Source organism: Leuresthes tenuis, unplaced genomic scaffold (genome assembly GCF_036924035.1).
Source record: "Leuresthes tenuis unplaced genomic scaffold, fLeuTen1.0.hap1 SCAF_16, whole genome shotgun sequence".
Lineage (NCBI taxonomy): Eukaryota > Metazoa > Chordata > Actinopteri > Atheriniformes > Atherinopsidae > Leuresthes > Leuresthes tenuis.
This window is the reverse complement of record NW_027325370.1, coordinates 28,566,542-28,582,489: the sequence shown is the minus strand read 5'-3', so window position 1 is coordinate 28,582,489 and position 15,948 is coordinate 28,566,542. Positions and strand designations below refer to the sequence as shown.

At 39.7% G+C, this 15,948-nt stretch overlaps 1 protein-coding gene across 2 annotated transcripts in view; it reads left to right on the top strand.

Moving 5' to 3' along the window:
- Positions 1 to 15,948, top strand: part of plekhg5b (pleckstrin homology domain containing, family G (with RhoGef domain) member 5b) — a 73,847-nt gene that overhangs the window by 9,920 nt on the left and 47,979 nt on the right. The window lies entirely within an intron of this gene.

Sequence of the window (15,948 nt, the reverse complement as noted above, 5' to 3'; positions counted from 1 at the left end):
AAGGAGACCTTACTCAGCCCATAGACTCTAAACGGTGGGGAACAGTTAGTTTGCCTGTTGGTAAATAAATACTCTTATAGCATCTCTGAGGCTCACCAACAACCATAACTTTGGTGTTAAAGAGCCCTTCAGGCAACCAGCAGAGATGAAATAAAACCACAACTTGTTTGTCTTACAGTGTGTATCAAATGTTAGGATTTTATGAAAAAATTAAACCTTGTCAGAACTTTTAAAACATTTCTATTTTACAACCATTGTAGAGAGAGTGAAAACGGCTGGAAAAACAACCCGATAACTTCATGGCTTCAAACTTTAAACTCTGTATCACAGAGAGCTTATCTTATCATTTGGAAGTATCTAAGGAGAGAATACCTAAGACTTTAGACAGGCTTTAGACATGTCGTGGGCTACAGTAGGGACAATTGCCGAGTTTCTGTTGATGTTTTTGCTTGACATTTGATAAATGGATAAGAAAAAGTGATAAGTATTAAAAATGGGAAAAACTTAAAAACAAACAAACAAAAAAAAAAAAAACACTTGTACGCTCACTTGAGGTGGTTTTTGTTTATTTAAAAAAGGACTTGATCCTCAGTAGGGGACATGGAAATACTTTTGTATCACAAGTCACCAGCTGTTTTCAGTCCAAACCAGCAAACAAACCTACAAAAAAAACCTCATGTGACTGACCGCTGTCTTCCCAGATATATAATATATATATATTCCACATATTACTAGATATTAAAGTTAGAGAGATTAAGTTAGTTCATGAAAATGTTCTTTCCTTTTTTCCTTTTGAGGTTCTCATCTGCAGTTGCTGTCTTCTTCCTCCTTGAGCTTTGTTCCCAGTTAGGACAATGACTCGTACTGAATTAGAAGCGCTGGGAGGGTTGCCTAAACTTCCACCCTCAGACACTATACAACCTAGTTAATTTACTTCAGATCAATCCATGGAAACGTGCTTGATTCACTTTTGTGCAGCATTTCTACAAGTTCCTATAGATTTGTTTTGCTTGTGAACGCAAACCTGACTATTGACCAGCAAGAGGTGAAAAAATATGACGCAACGCAATGCTACCAAGAACATGACTGTGGTGTTACGTCCCACAACTGTAGGGCGAGTGAAAGAGATTTATTTATTTTCTTTTTTTGCCAGATTCTCTAGTGTTACTTGATCAAAACTGCATATCCGTATTCCAAAAAATGTGTGGAAAAATTAGTTATTTGATTAGACAAAGATAGAGCTTTGTGGTCGTAAGTTCCAAAGCTTTGACTCAAAGACTCAAAAACAATGCATCACAGCACCAAATAAACAGCATAGACATGGGAAAGCATAGTTGTAGCAGCATTAAGCTTTGGGGGTGCTTTTGTTTTGCTGGAGGTGAGATCTCACTAAAGAATAATGAATATTATCACCAGCAAGCTGTCATTTTTGGTGGAAAACCCTCAGGCTAATCACCAGGCTGTAGCTTCATGCTTATCAGACAAACTTCAGACTTTCAGCCTAGGTGTCCATCAATATTTAACTTTTCTTCTCAATGTACTGGTTGTGGACAATATCAGGGCATCTCTATCAGAAACTGAAATTACATTGAGCTGTACTTTCTATTGCGTTGTGTCAGAGGACTTCATTAATGGCTGGAATTTGGGATTAAATCAACTGTGTTCAATTCTTTATAAAAGATGAGCATGACTCAAATATGTGTGCATACAAATTTGTAATGCCTGGCTCACAATTTTCACATATGATGTTCGGTTTATGGGGCATGAGAGGTGTTGCTGGGGTTTGAAAGATGAGGGTGTGCAAGGGGTTGGGAGGATCAAGTGAAAAGACTGATTTGCAAACAGGACAGTTTAAGGTTTTTGCAGATTTATCCATAAATTTTCAGGCGTTTTGTTTTATTTTTTCCTATACAAGGCCCCCTATTAATTCAGAGCATAACAGAAAACTACTAAAATGTCAGTTTATAAAGAGACAACAGCAATCATGGGACGACAGGTGGAACAGTGTGTTTCAAATCTCCTTTTAAAAACTTTGATGTCTTTGAGGTTGCTGTTCTTGTTTCTTCTAGTGAAAGAGGTTTAGAAAATGGGAACACGCAGAAGGCATTCCCATTCATCAGGCTTATCCCAGTAGTCGACGTCCTGTGCACCAGACTACAACTTGACAAGTACTCAGAGATCTATAAATGGGAAAGGCTGTGTAATGGTCATAGGAAAAGTCGGTTTTCCTGAGTCTTTATTTGACTTTGACTGGACCAGAACACTGACAAAAAGTGCAACCTGTGTCTGCTCAGAGCTGCCAGAGTTTCTTACTGTGGAAAGAATATGTGTTTTCACAATATGGAATCCATTTCCAAATGAATTCGGTATGATATTTTAATCGGCTAAATAGCCTGGGAGTTAGATCAGATCAAAATGCATTTGAATTTCGATACTAGTGACACAATGGAAAAGGTATTTTCAGGTCTTGGTATGGCTAACAAAAGCGTATTCTTATTAAATGCTGATCTGGTGAATGATGATGAAAGCAAGGCCGTCTAATACCCCCCGGCTTCCCGCTTTGTTTCTGTTGTAGGTTGAAATTGGCCCTTGTGTTTGCAGCCCAGTTCTCATGCTGCATGACTGCTCTCTTCATTAAAAGGGAAGCTGCATGCTCAAAGCTGCTTCAGATTATTACCATATGTCTGCAAAGCCCAGAGCTGAGCAACAAACCGGCTTCCATCCTACCCTCTAATTTCTCATCCCAAAATTGGACATGTGGGTCGCTATGTGTGACAACATCCCTCCCTTCCCCCGGCCAGCGCAGTACATTCTCACAGTATTTCTTCTCCCTTTTTAGATGCATAATAGCAGTGCATGAGCATTTAAGCAACAGGGGGGAAAATATTATACCTCAACTTGTAGTGTCGGTCTGTGTTGTTTTAACCCTTCAGAGGTTTTTCAAAGACATCAGAGAAGTGCAGTGCATTGTTGCAGATGACCATTTTGTAACAAGACTTTTTCTCATGACCAAGAGGCTCTTTGTACCTCCACAGAAATAACTGAGCACATCTAGCACAGAGCTGGTGCATTCACAAAAAAGGAATAAATCTTTCAGGACTCATAAAGGGCGCGGGCTCTAATCAATGCAGAAAAATGTCAGCCTTTTACAGTTTGAGTGAAACATAAAGTCCACTCTGGATGTAGGAGGAAGCTTAAAAGAGATCTTTGTATCATTGGGTCCAAAAGCCATTGGCCCAGATTGCCCATCCCAGCATGCAACTCACCTCTTCATGAATACAACACTTGTCTGATGGAGTGGGTAGAACCCCCCCCCGGTTCGTCTCAAGGAGATCCTACACATGAGCAGATTGCCTCAGACACAAGTTCTGTGTACTTTTAGGATCTTTACCATGGATGAAGTGGAGGCTCAGGGAATGCAACAGCAAAGGAAATGCCACTTCTGGAGAAAAGATTGCAACACTTTTTAGCAGTTGGACAGCTGTAATTTTAGTCAGGATTAGGCCGGTTGAATGGATTAGAAGAGGGCAGCAGTTGGTGCTTGACAGCTCCTGGTGGGTGGCTCTCAGTGGCTGATTAGTAGAGAACCTTAAAGGCTACAGGATCAACAGGAGGAGGCTCTGAAACAGAAGGTTCCGAGACACGTATTAATCTTCGCTTTGTGGGTGGCAGTGGTACAATTTATTCCAGTCGCAGGTTCAGTGCTGTTATACTCTGGAGATGTAAAGGATTGTCCTTGAAAGAAGTCTGTTTGCTCACTTGGATATGCCCTCAAGTAGGATCAGACTCGGAGGGTTCAAAGCAAGTTTTAGCAAGTGCAAGCGAGCTGAAGTAATCGTGCAGGTGGAGAATTTGAAAGAACACATGGGCAGATGGCAGAGTTTAAAGCTGAGTTGGCTAGCAAGTTTTATTTTTAAATGTCAAGGCAAAGGGTAAATCAAATGTTGGCAGAGGTTCAGATAGATTTTGTTTGGGGGGTGGGGCATGGTTAGACTTAGTTTAATTATTAACACAGTGGGAAGAGTTTAGTTTTAGGGTAAATATTTTAACACTTGATTAACATTCATTACTACAAAGCACTATCTGGTTGAAGAGGATGTTCCTATACTGGAAGAAGCGTGGCACATATGAGCTGGAGGCTGTGCCACCCTCTCTCAGTCAGCTGGGAATAGAGCGCTACTCCTGGTCGTCATCCCTGGATGTCATCCATGATCTGTCTGGTAAGCTCAGCTAAAATAAGGTGGATCAGCTGATTACTTTTTGTTTTGCGTGTCGGACTAAATGAAATAAAGACTGTTATAAAATAACCTCTGTGTGCTTTTTGCACAGTGAAATAAGAGGCTGTATAGTGGATATGAATTTACAATTAATAGTAAGTAAACTGCTGGCCAAAGGTTAACCGATATGAATTGGATGTTTAATATGAGCAGGAGGTAAATTTACAGTACCTTGATAATAGAGCACTGATGGACATATAGAAAAAGTACACTAATATTAGTTTCATGTTATAGCAACAGAAAGGGAAGGAATTGCATTTATGAATGTCCCCAAATACAGTGGTGTGAAATCTACTTTTATGAGATAATTATTGTTTTAGGTCAAGGATTCCATATTGCATATATCCATGAGTGGCTAAACTATGTTCTTGGATAAACGCTTAACTTCAAGGTGAAATCAGACTGGTGTTTCTATTCAATAACATGCACATCTACTTTGAATCCATACCCATTTTTATGTAAAGTGCAATGATCTATCAAAGTTTGATCTTTGTTTGTTTAAGTGTATCCTGTCACAAATGCAAAACCAGCTCTAAATAGTTTGGATTCCACCAATCCAAAGTAAGACAGATTGCGTACAAATGGCCTAGAATGCTGGACTACCAAAGATTACTCAAAGAATAGACCATGTTTATAAAAAAACAAATAATAATAATGTAAAAAGTGTGACGTCACAGAGAAACACAGGGTAGCCCTATCTGACTATGGCTAACGTTAGGCCTAATGCTCACCAGTAAATTTAACAACAGTTGTCTACATAGCAGAGCTGTAGGCAGAAGGCTATTAAAGGACATTGCAGCCATTTAAAACTTTGGATGAAAGTTTTGTGCCATATTTGAATAAAATATATGCATTCCAGCACAAGAACCTTGCACTGTCTGAGAAACACAGCAGTGGAAGTGTTATTACATGGGGCTGTTTTGCTATTTCTGGGCCAAGACAGTTGATCACTATCAATTAATTTTGAGTTATGTCCACGAAAATGACAAATGTTCAACTGTCTATGAACTGCATCTCAACCAAACTGAAAGAAATGGGTTGTGCAGTAAGAGAACTGTAAACACACACGTGGTTTCTACCCGAGAACACGTGAAGAAGAATAAAGTTCATATTAGCCAGGTCAGACTCCTGACCTTAATCCAATTGAAATATTGTAGAGTACTTATTGTGACCAGGTTATGTGAGGAAACTCGCCAACATCAGAGAGACGAAGCTGCTCTGTACAGAGGAATAGACTAAAACTCCTCCTAGATGCACTTGGATCTGATCAACAGTTTTCTGATTTGTGTGGATTGCTGCACTGGTGAGTCATGCCACATACTAAGAGCAAAGGTTAATTTTTTTCTTTTTCCCTCGCTATATAGAATTTGATTTATTCATTTTCATTGATAAATGAATAGTCAGACTTAATGCAGCAAGGACCTATTTCTGTGTGAAAAATGTATGTTTTTAGTCATCTCTATTGTAGAAAATTCTTTACGCCACACTTTGCTGTAAATGCACAGTACATATAGAGCATTTTGGTTAGTCGTGTTGGTCGTTTGGTTAGTCTCGTTGCATCAAACATTTTTCTTAATTTTCAGTAAAACTGAAGAATAAATGGTAAACGTGTGCATAGTTCAAACCTACTTCACTAAACCCCCTATTAGTCTGGGTTAACGACACAGAAGAGACGACGCTTCACATTGTTATATAAGTAACTTTTCTTTAAGCAGAAGATCTGGTTACTTTGCCTGGAAAGTTTTTCTTTTTCTTTCCATTGCTGTCTTCAGTGGAAAGCTCCAAGTAATCTGGCATGATGATGGCCTCATATGAAGAAGGAGAGATGAGGGCAGCAACATGGCAAATATTTAGCAGTGATGACGTGCATAGTTGGAATTGAAATACTTCCATGTCTCCTCTCAGTGCTTTTTTTTTTTTTTTGGGATGAGGTACTTGTTTCCGCTTTGCCGCCCGATTTATGCCATTAGTGAAAGGGAAGTGATAAAACAGGGCTGGGGAGGAATGTCCTGTCCTCTCTGCCAGCCAGCCGCTTGGAAAACCAGCTTTCTTGTGCTGGTGTGGCAGACCTGTTTTGCAGAAACAGCGAAGTAGAATGCCACAGAGAGACTTTGATCCTCACCTTTTCATAATTTTGACAAACTTACTGAAAACATTTCTCATCTTTGTTTTAGCCCTCAACCTGTCAGCTTCTCTAGTTTAAGATCCTGTCCTTTTGTCCTGTGAGAGCCAAACACATTTCAACTCTGAATTCAACATTAAAATCCCTCCTTTTAATTTTTTTTCTCTTTTGTTTATCTGGATCAACATTGGTGCTAGTGGCTATTAGGCCACACCAGGACACAGTGATGCTGGAGTTTTGTACAAACATCAGATACCTGAACAGACAATGCTAACATGCTGATGGAAAGCAGGAGTGTCAACCACCTTTGTTTAACACAGAGATATTTGCTAATAAGTCCAGCTGGGCCAATGGAGTGTGAAAGTTATTGATGGAAGATTAAGAAATGCAAATAGATCGCTCGGTTATTACAGTTCATTAAGTTTGAAGGTGTCTGGCCTTGTTGTTGCAGATAATTTTTCTGTAATACACCTGTGTAGAGCAAGTTTGCCTATAGAATGCGACTTAAAGGGGACCTTTGGTATTTTTAAACCTAGACCTTATTTCTGGCATGAAATACGTTTGTCTACTCACAGAGAACAGTTTGGCGAAAGTCGGCGTCCTTCCGAAGCTATTTAGATAACTCACGATGAATGATTTAAGAAGAATGAATGAACGAACGTATACTATAGCTCTGTTAGCTCATAGCTGCTGTTATGTGGCTACTTGCGGCTATAGGAGAGTTAACGGATGGAATTCTACACAGGCACTCTACTGGGACCACTTCATCCACGCCTCCTTGGAGGACAGTTTATTTACTCCTGTCTCTGTGACAGTCGGCTAACTTCACACGGAGTTTGCTACTGCTAGTTTTGTGCAACATAGCAGGATGTTTATCAGATTTTGACAACGTGAACGACGACTTTGAGTAAAATGGCTATTCTTACTGGAGTGAATGAGCTGTGCTGCAGCCATGCGTGTGGATGAAGTGGTCCCAGTAGAGGTGTGTAAAATCCCCTCCTTTAGCTTTCCTATAGCTGCAAGTAGCCACATAATAGTAGCCATGTGCTAACAGAACAATAGTATGCGTTTGTTTATTCATTCGTCTTAGAATATTGGTGAAATAAAGACGGATAATGCCTTGTTTAGAGGCTGCATCATCCCTGCCCCTATCACTCCGGGGCAGGGACTCCCCAGAGTTTTCTAAATAGCTTCCGAAGGACGCCGACTTTCGCCAAACTGTCCTCAGTGAGTAAATAAACGTGCCAGAAATAAGGTTTAGGTTTAAAAATACCGGAGTTCCCCTTTTAATCCCATAAGAGATTATATTGCCACTGTATATATAAACGATACAATAACGAAGGACTGATTTCGAAAATATGAAAAAACAAATAGATTTTCTTTTTCTTTGAGTCGCTGGCTGTGATGCACAACACAGACTTACAGAAGATGGCCAACAATTTGCTGCAAACACTCAACATCATAAAATACAACATCAGTGTTGCATCACCAGTCTGTCTACGTATATGCAGATGTGAATATATAGGCTCATTTATTGTTGGATGTCTGGAAGCATGGTCCAAAATCATCAGCTGTCTACGTCAAGGTCAAAGCTTATGAACTTACCTTACTAAGTTTGAGTGAGATCTTTTAAAGAAGAAAAAAAAAAAAGCTAGACAATATGAGCTACGCATACTAAAACATCTCCACTCGAATGTGTACAGTGCAGGTCAGAATGATTGGAGCCCTGAATTTAAAGCCCAGAATTATGAGTTTGGGGAGTCATATTTTGGGTTCCAGAAACCCACTGGTTTTCCCAGTTCCTTCCTGCAGTGCACTCTTTAACTAGGCCCTTGAGTACAAGCACACACTTGCATACCTCAGGTCACAGTCAGCCATGAGTTCCAGTAACAGCAGAACGTGGTTCTATTTTGCTTAATGGTAAAGTCTACAGAAGGCCACATATTATATAATGATAACTTTTGCTTGACTGATTACTGTAGGAGGGGATTACTATGCAGTAATCCTCTCATGATGCCTCTTGAATATGGTGACAGGTTATTGAGGTTTCAGCTAATACTTTACCTTAATGTGGAAGTCATGAAGAGCCTCGGGAATGGATGGAGAGACTGGAGAAAGTTGCATTTTTACTTGCCATTGAACATACAAAATGAGTCGGCAAAGTAAATCCTTTTGTTTTTTTCTCCGTCTGTGGAGGTAAATTAGAAATTGTTGACTGCTCCTCCACCCTTTGGAACAGTTTACACTTGTTGTTCTGTGGTTTTCAGTTTTATACATGGTGACCCCGCATTTGCTCAGATGTGGTGGAGGAGGGAGAATAATGGAAGGAGTTGGTAGGAGAGTGTGTGATGCACGTGTGTGTTTTAACCACTGTGGGGGTAAAACAACATTTAGCAGAATGACTGTGTTCTGCCCCCATTGCCACTGAACCCTTAGCATTGGAAACAGCTGCAACCTGATTGTGTTTCAATGTCTGCTCACCAGGACTCTTCCACCTGTAGAGGAATACTGTGGGGGTTCACTAGTAAGGGGTTTGGTTTTAATATGCTGAACTAAATCCATGCTTCAAATGTAAAGTGAGATCTTACAAGGTTTGTGCGACCATTAAGGGAGAAATAGCATAAACACAAACTTTTGTGCACTGTGTTGAAAATAACTAACATCTGGCTTATGTCTTCAGTTTTAAAGTTGCAACTGGCATTCATTCCAGGATCAGTTAACTCTGCTGTAGTCAGGGGTATTTACTGGCCAAAGCTCCAATCGACAGTGATAGAAATGTAGCACCCTGGCACATGCTAACTTTTCCATTGTAAAGTTGTCACTGGTATTCATACAGTTGTCGTGTGTCGGACTAAATAAAATAAACACAGTTAGCAATTAACCTCTATATTCGTGCTGATTTTCATAATGATGAAAAAATAACTTGGAAAGCGTGTGTTGTTGATATCGCTACCAAATTCATACATTAAGTCAGACTTTAGAGCAAGGTCTTTATAAGCTTTGGATGTTGGCACAACGACAAGTGGATATAGTCATTTTGACGGCACCCTTGGTTTGTGGAATTCTATTTGGCAATGCCATCTTGGTTACTTTTGAGCAAGAAGTAACCATATGTAGACCAGAGGGTTTGGAGTTAAAATGTCTTTGTTTGAAGCCTAATTAATGATGGAAATTGTTTTCAGGAAATTGTGTAAAGAGTGAATTTAGCTAATGAGATCAGAAAAACGTTTTGACTTGCTAATGTCATACTTTATGGGAGACATTGGCAATTTAAGTGGAAGTTTTCAGAAAAGGAAATAACCTTCTCATAAAACTGCAGGTTTTCTGAGTTTAAAAAAAAAAAAAAAAAAAAGCCATAATGTCCTAGATGCCAAGTCTTAGAGATGCTAGAAGGCAGAAGTAACTTCCCTCAGGCAAAACTAAGAAGACTCTTCCTCCAGAATTTTAATTTTCATGATAAACTAAGCTAACTGTGCAGGCTGCAGCTCCTTACAGTATATTTTTATTGAAATTGTTTTACTGTACAGATCAGGAAAGGATTTGTTATCGCTTCTCCTCACCATCATTAATTGATTATATCAACTAATATCCCAGACTGTCGAACTAGTCCATTGATCCAAATGACATTCCCATTAACGGTAGCGAAATTGAACTGGAACACAATTATTTAGCTCCAAAACATTTTAAGATTAAGCAGAACTACTGTAAGCAGTTTTTAGTCCTTGACAAGCAGCTGTATAGTTTGACAACATCACTGACAATTTCCCTCGTATCTGTTTTTGAAAAGGTCTAATTGATTTGGTTTACAGAGATAATGAGGTGTGTGTAAATTGTTTTGTCTTGATTTCGACTGACTCATTTATCCATTGCACATCTTCTATGATCTAACTTCTCTGTTCTCTGCCCAGCTTGTGCTGATGAATCTGTTTCTTTGCCAGCCCTCCTTGCCTGTATGCCATTCACCTGCCTGCCATCTGTGCTCGTCTCCCACAAGTCTTTTCATAACCATCTCCTGGCAGGGAGGTGTATGTTACTTTACATACGGGGGTGGGGTCTTTTTAGTCTCTCAAAAACATCATGTGAAACTGGAAAAACCTGAGCAAACACGGTCATAAGCTCACCTCTTCTCCATGTGCCATGATGAGATCTCACCAAATAGAAGGCAGAGTGAGGCATTCTTAACATTCTTTGAAAGACCGTGTAGAAGGCTCACAGCTGAACACGTTTGGATTAAAGTCATCCCAGATCAAGGTGGTGTTCCTGAGTAAAAAAAGTTAAAACTGATAATAGCATAGTGAAGAGGAATACATAGTCGGGTAAAGAAGAGAGTAAGTGTGTGTGTATGTATATATGTGTGTGTGTGTGTGTATGTATATATATGTGTGTGTGTGTGTACTAGGACTTTAGAAAAATGAGGCAACTATAACCTCAAATGAACAACAACGCATGACATATTACACCATGTCAGTGTTTTTTGTTTTTTTTAACAAGACTAAGCCTAAATATAAAGGCAGTGTGTGAAACACGAAGTACACCCCATGATCTATCAAATCATTGAGGAATAATTTTTTACCCATTTATTCTTTTTCAGATATTCTGTTTTACATTTGCTGCTGTGTTTGGGATCATTGTCCTGTTGTATGACCCAATTTTGGCTAAGTTTCAGCTGTCGGCTATATGACCTCAGATTTGACTCTAGAATACTTTGGTATTCAGAGGGCTTGATGGTTGACCCTATGACTGCAAGGTTCCCAGATCCTGTGGCTGCAGAACAGACTCAAATCCTCATCCCTCTACCACCATGCTTGACAGTTGATCTGTTTCCCAAAACGTGGTGCTGTGCATTATGCCCAAACATCTCCACTTTGTCATCTCCACACATCTAGTCTGTCCAAAGCACATTGTTCGAGAAGTCTTGTGTTTTGTTGCAACTTTGCAAACCTGAGCCAGTCTGCCATGTTCTTTATAGAGACAAGATCCTTTCTCCTGACAACCCTTCCAAACAAGCCATACTTCTTTAGTCTTTTTCTACTTGCACTCTCATGAACTGTAATTTTTAACATGCTTATTGAGCCCTGTAGAGTACGAGACGTAGCTCTTGGATATTTTGCAGTTTCTCTGACCTTGGGATCAACTTCCTGGGACGTCCACTCCTGGGAAGACTGGCCACTGTCTAGGGTGTTTTTCACTCAAAATTATGGACTGCAAATTGTTTGGAAATGGCCTTGAAACCTTTTCCAGATCGATGGGCAGCAACAGTTGCTTCTCTAAGATCACTGCTGATGTCTTTTCTCCTTGACATTGTGTTAATATATTCTTCTGCCAAAACTCAAGTTAATCAAGTCAATATGAGTAGCAGCAACTGGCCCTCCTTTATTTTCAGTGAAATCAGTAAGGGTGGACTTTTGTTGTTCTTCTGAGGTTGCAGTTATCTAATTTTAAGAATTGGTAGGGAACAGGTATTTTTCTTTTTTCTATGATACATAAAACCACAGAACTGAAAGAGGGTGTCTTTACTTTTACCCATGACACTAGTGCTTTAAGAGTAATACTATCTCATTCAAAGAGTTTTTAAGGAATTAAAACCAAAAACATGAGCCAAAACCGCGTTGAATGGATTATACAATGTGCTCTACTCTGACATAATCCGTTAATGCTAAGTAGCTTACCACCTTCAGTAATGGCACTTATTCAAGTACATTAGGATATTACTTTATTAGTAGTTGTATTTAACAAATGTTCCTCCTACAACATGCGTTGTGTAGTATTTCTGCACTGTGTGTAAACTGGTTTCGATTGGTATTGGAGTTGAATCTTGCACTGACTGTCTTTTTTTTTTTTTTTTGTTATTGGATTTGGGAAAATCTAGGCCCAATCGTCTGTTGGCAAAATAGTTTCAGGTTGTCAAATACATGAGCGAATTCTCATCCTCAAAGCCCTTTTTCGTAGAAAACATGTTTGAACAAGAATGTACAGTAAGCAAAGCCAACAAGGTCACCTCAGAAAAAAATAAATGTTTCATTTGTTGAACTGTTAATTTCCTTCATACTTCCAGCACCAGGACAAACTAGCTCCACAGTGAAATGTGCAAACCGCCATGGGATCAATTGCTATGAAAGATTCAGAGGCATAACTGATGTTTAAAAAGAAGTGAGACACCATATTCTACAAACCAGATATGTTTTATATGCAGCATCTCTGAAAAGCCACACAAAGTGTCAGCTAATATCTCTTCCTCATTTTAATTGATTAATGATTTATTTTGTAAATAAGATGATATTGTGAAAATTGCAGTTTCCCAGAACCTGAGGCGGTGACTTCTTACTGTCGTTTCTTTTCTTTGATCTGCTGTCCACAATGTTGCGGTATAAAACTTTGTACGTTATATAAAACATCAGAACATAAATAAGAATGGAGAAAAATGTTTGACTGTTTTTGCTTGAAGTTATTGATAATCAGAATTGTTCATTTTCCGGTCAACCAGGAGCTCCCTTAACATTTCAGCAATCTATTCGCCTCATAGAGAGCGTAAAGATCAGGTGGGATGGTAGGAACATGAATTAGTGCATGTTTAAGTCTGCATGATTTCACCTGGCCTCCACTGCTCTGGCTTATTTATGGGCACCTAATGGGCATTTGCCCCAGGCAGTGTCTCGCTGTGGTGAGCAGGCCAGCGTGTGGATGTGAATGCACCGCTGTGTGCGAGCTCATTGTCTGCTGTCACGTGTGCTCGTGTACAGTGTGTGCTTGTGTTTGCTTTTGGCTTAATCAGCACTGCTGAGTTCAGGAATTCCAGTTCATCACAGAGAGAAAGTAGGATAATCAGCAAGAAATGAGCAAGAAGGACAGAAGGAGGTTTGGCAGATAATGGTGTGTTTTTACAAGAAACCGAGTCATAAGAAGAGAGCTATAGAGAGGTTAGAGTTTAGGACAGAGGGTAATGTATTGAATTTGATGTCATGAGTCATGTAAGCCTTTTTACTTGATGTTAAAAATCAAGTTTGATTTCAGAAGAAAAGACAAGAAGGAACATATGAGTGTGACTGGCGTCTGCTGACAAACTTGAAGGTGATTTTCAAATGTATAGTCATGATAATTTTAATGTCTTTGTAGGCTAGTTAAAACCGTAAGAGTGTGAATGCAAGGAAACAAACCATCTCCCTGGAAACTTCAGACTTTTTTAGCACTGTTTAAAACTCCCCCTGGTGGTTATGGACACCTTTTTAAGAGATTCTATGCAACCGTGCCTTTTCAAGCCGGGACTGACGTGCCTTCATTTGCGTTGTCATATGTGAATGTATTGAGGACGAATAGCAGTTGATCCGGTGATGCACCTCTAAGCCGTCAAGGGAGGTTATAACAGAGGTGAAATGATCCCACCTTGTGTGTCCTTAGACGCATGAAGCCGTCACACCATCACTGGCTTGATGTGTGTGAGGACACAGTGCTGCAGGGCTAAGCTGTTTGGCATGAGTGTATTACGTGTGTATTAGAGGAACAGCAGCGAGTGATAAGGCACCTCCTATAAGGCACCACTGATGTGTGAAAGAGGCTATAGTTGAGGGGAAATTAAACCTTCTGTAGAAAACTTAGTGCTTGGTGCAAATGTTCCATCTATTCATCTGTAGTTTTTGATTGCTCATTAACAGGTTGATAACCTTTTTTTTTTTTAAGTCTACTAGAAGAGATTTTCATGCTTTGTTTTCCTTGCAGTGGAAGGGAGCTGTATATGCACCAAATGAACAGTAGCTCACCTCATAATCTAATATATTTCAGAAAACCCTAAAATGTATTTTGCATTATAATTATTGGCCTACACCACCTCGAAAGGGAAATAAAGGTGTGTGTAGCTGGCTCCTCTGTATTTACGAGGTATCCACCAACACCGTAACAAATCTGACTGCCATTGAGTTTACTGAACAGTTAGAATTTTAGATATTTCTCACCAAAAAAACCCTGAATTACTGTCAAGGTGATTATTAGGGTTGCAGCTAGGTAATTTGAAGCACAGCCTGGCTTCTAAACATTTTAGACCTACTTCCTTCTCGTTGTGTTTAAGTTTCCACGTCCCTGCAATAAGACCTGTGATCATACTGAGGAGACTAAGTAAGATAGTTTAGTGGAAAGCTATGAAGTCTCTCTTGAGGTAGAGAAGCTTTTGGCTCTTTGGAAATGACTCCATAAAAGCTGGAGGCTCCCTGTGCAGCCTTCTGCTTGTAAACCCTGAGGGAACCATTTTCCTGAGACCTGCTGGCAGAGGCCAGAGCTGAGAGCGCGTCTCGGCCTGCTTCCAGCAAAGCAAAGGAGAAATCTTTTTACCCTCTTCCCGGAAGGTTGCTAAGGTTTAACAAAGTAGACACTGCCTCTTCTAGGTAGTTGAAATGTGTTCAACAAAGGTTCTTTAACTTCTCCTTCTACTTAACTTGGAAATATCGGTCAGTTGCCTCGATACTTTGGTCCAAAATTAATCCCAGCATTTTTTACAATGGATGGGCTTTCAGACATTTTACCCAGATAATTAATTCTTGTCTAGATAATTACTGGATGGATTGTTATGTCAAATTTCTTGTACCCATTCACTCTTACAATATTACTTTAATAGCATAATGGTGAAGGTAATGATATTTGACTAATGATCAGGGCACATGCCTCATTACCACAACATTGAGGGTTTAATTCCATCCCTTTGTCTCCTGTCACTTTCTGCTCCATCAAATAAAGTCAGACTATAAAATAATGTCAAACAATGTTTACAAAGAGTAATTTCAACATATTCAGTACAATAATTCCTGAAGGTTACGATCAAATGTTTGGATGCAAAACAAATATGAACATCACACTGGTAAATGCTGACGTGTTGTCATCGTTTGTTTGTTATCAACCTTAGCATTCAGCTCACAGCACTGCAGTGCCTCAGCACAGAGACATTTAATTCTGACTATTCTCTTTTTTTTATTTAACTGCTATCGAGCAAATTAGCAGTAGACAGGTTGACCCTTTCCTTCCCAGCGGGCACGTTACAGGATTTTTGGTATGCAGCAATTGGTGTTTTTTTTTTTCTTCTTCCCCACGAGCACCCCTGACCTGCAGGAGTAGTTACTGCCAAGTGAATGACTTAAGGTGACTTGTTTCCGTGCGACAGCTCAGCCTCACGGTGACAAAACATTGTTTAACGTTGTCCGCCACAGAGTGAGTTAATTTCCTAGCTGTAGTCCATCTTGATAACTGATGATTTACTGATATCTCATAGGCAGCTTTGCAGTAAACAGGTCATCTGCACCTACTGGAAATATTTTCTTCAAAGCCCTGTTGTACTTGAAAATTGGAGGCATTTGATTTGAGCACCTCTGCTGTCCAGCCCCCCTCAGGCTCTCTCTGCCACTCTCTCTTGCTCTTACTCTCTCTTTCTGCATGTGTATTCTCTGTTTTTCTCATTAAACAGACCAATACATACTGGTGCACTCAGGGTCTCTGTTATGATATATTTATCTTTTGTGTATATGTAGAAGATGGAGATGTAAACACTGCCTTTTATCTTAGCCCCAATGC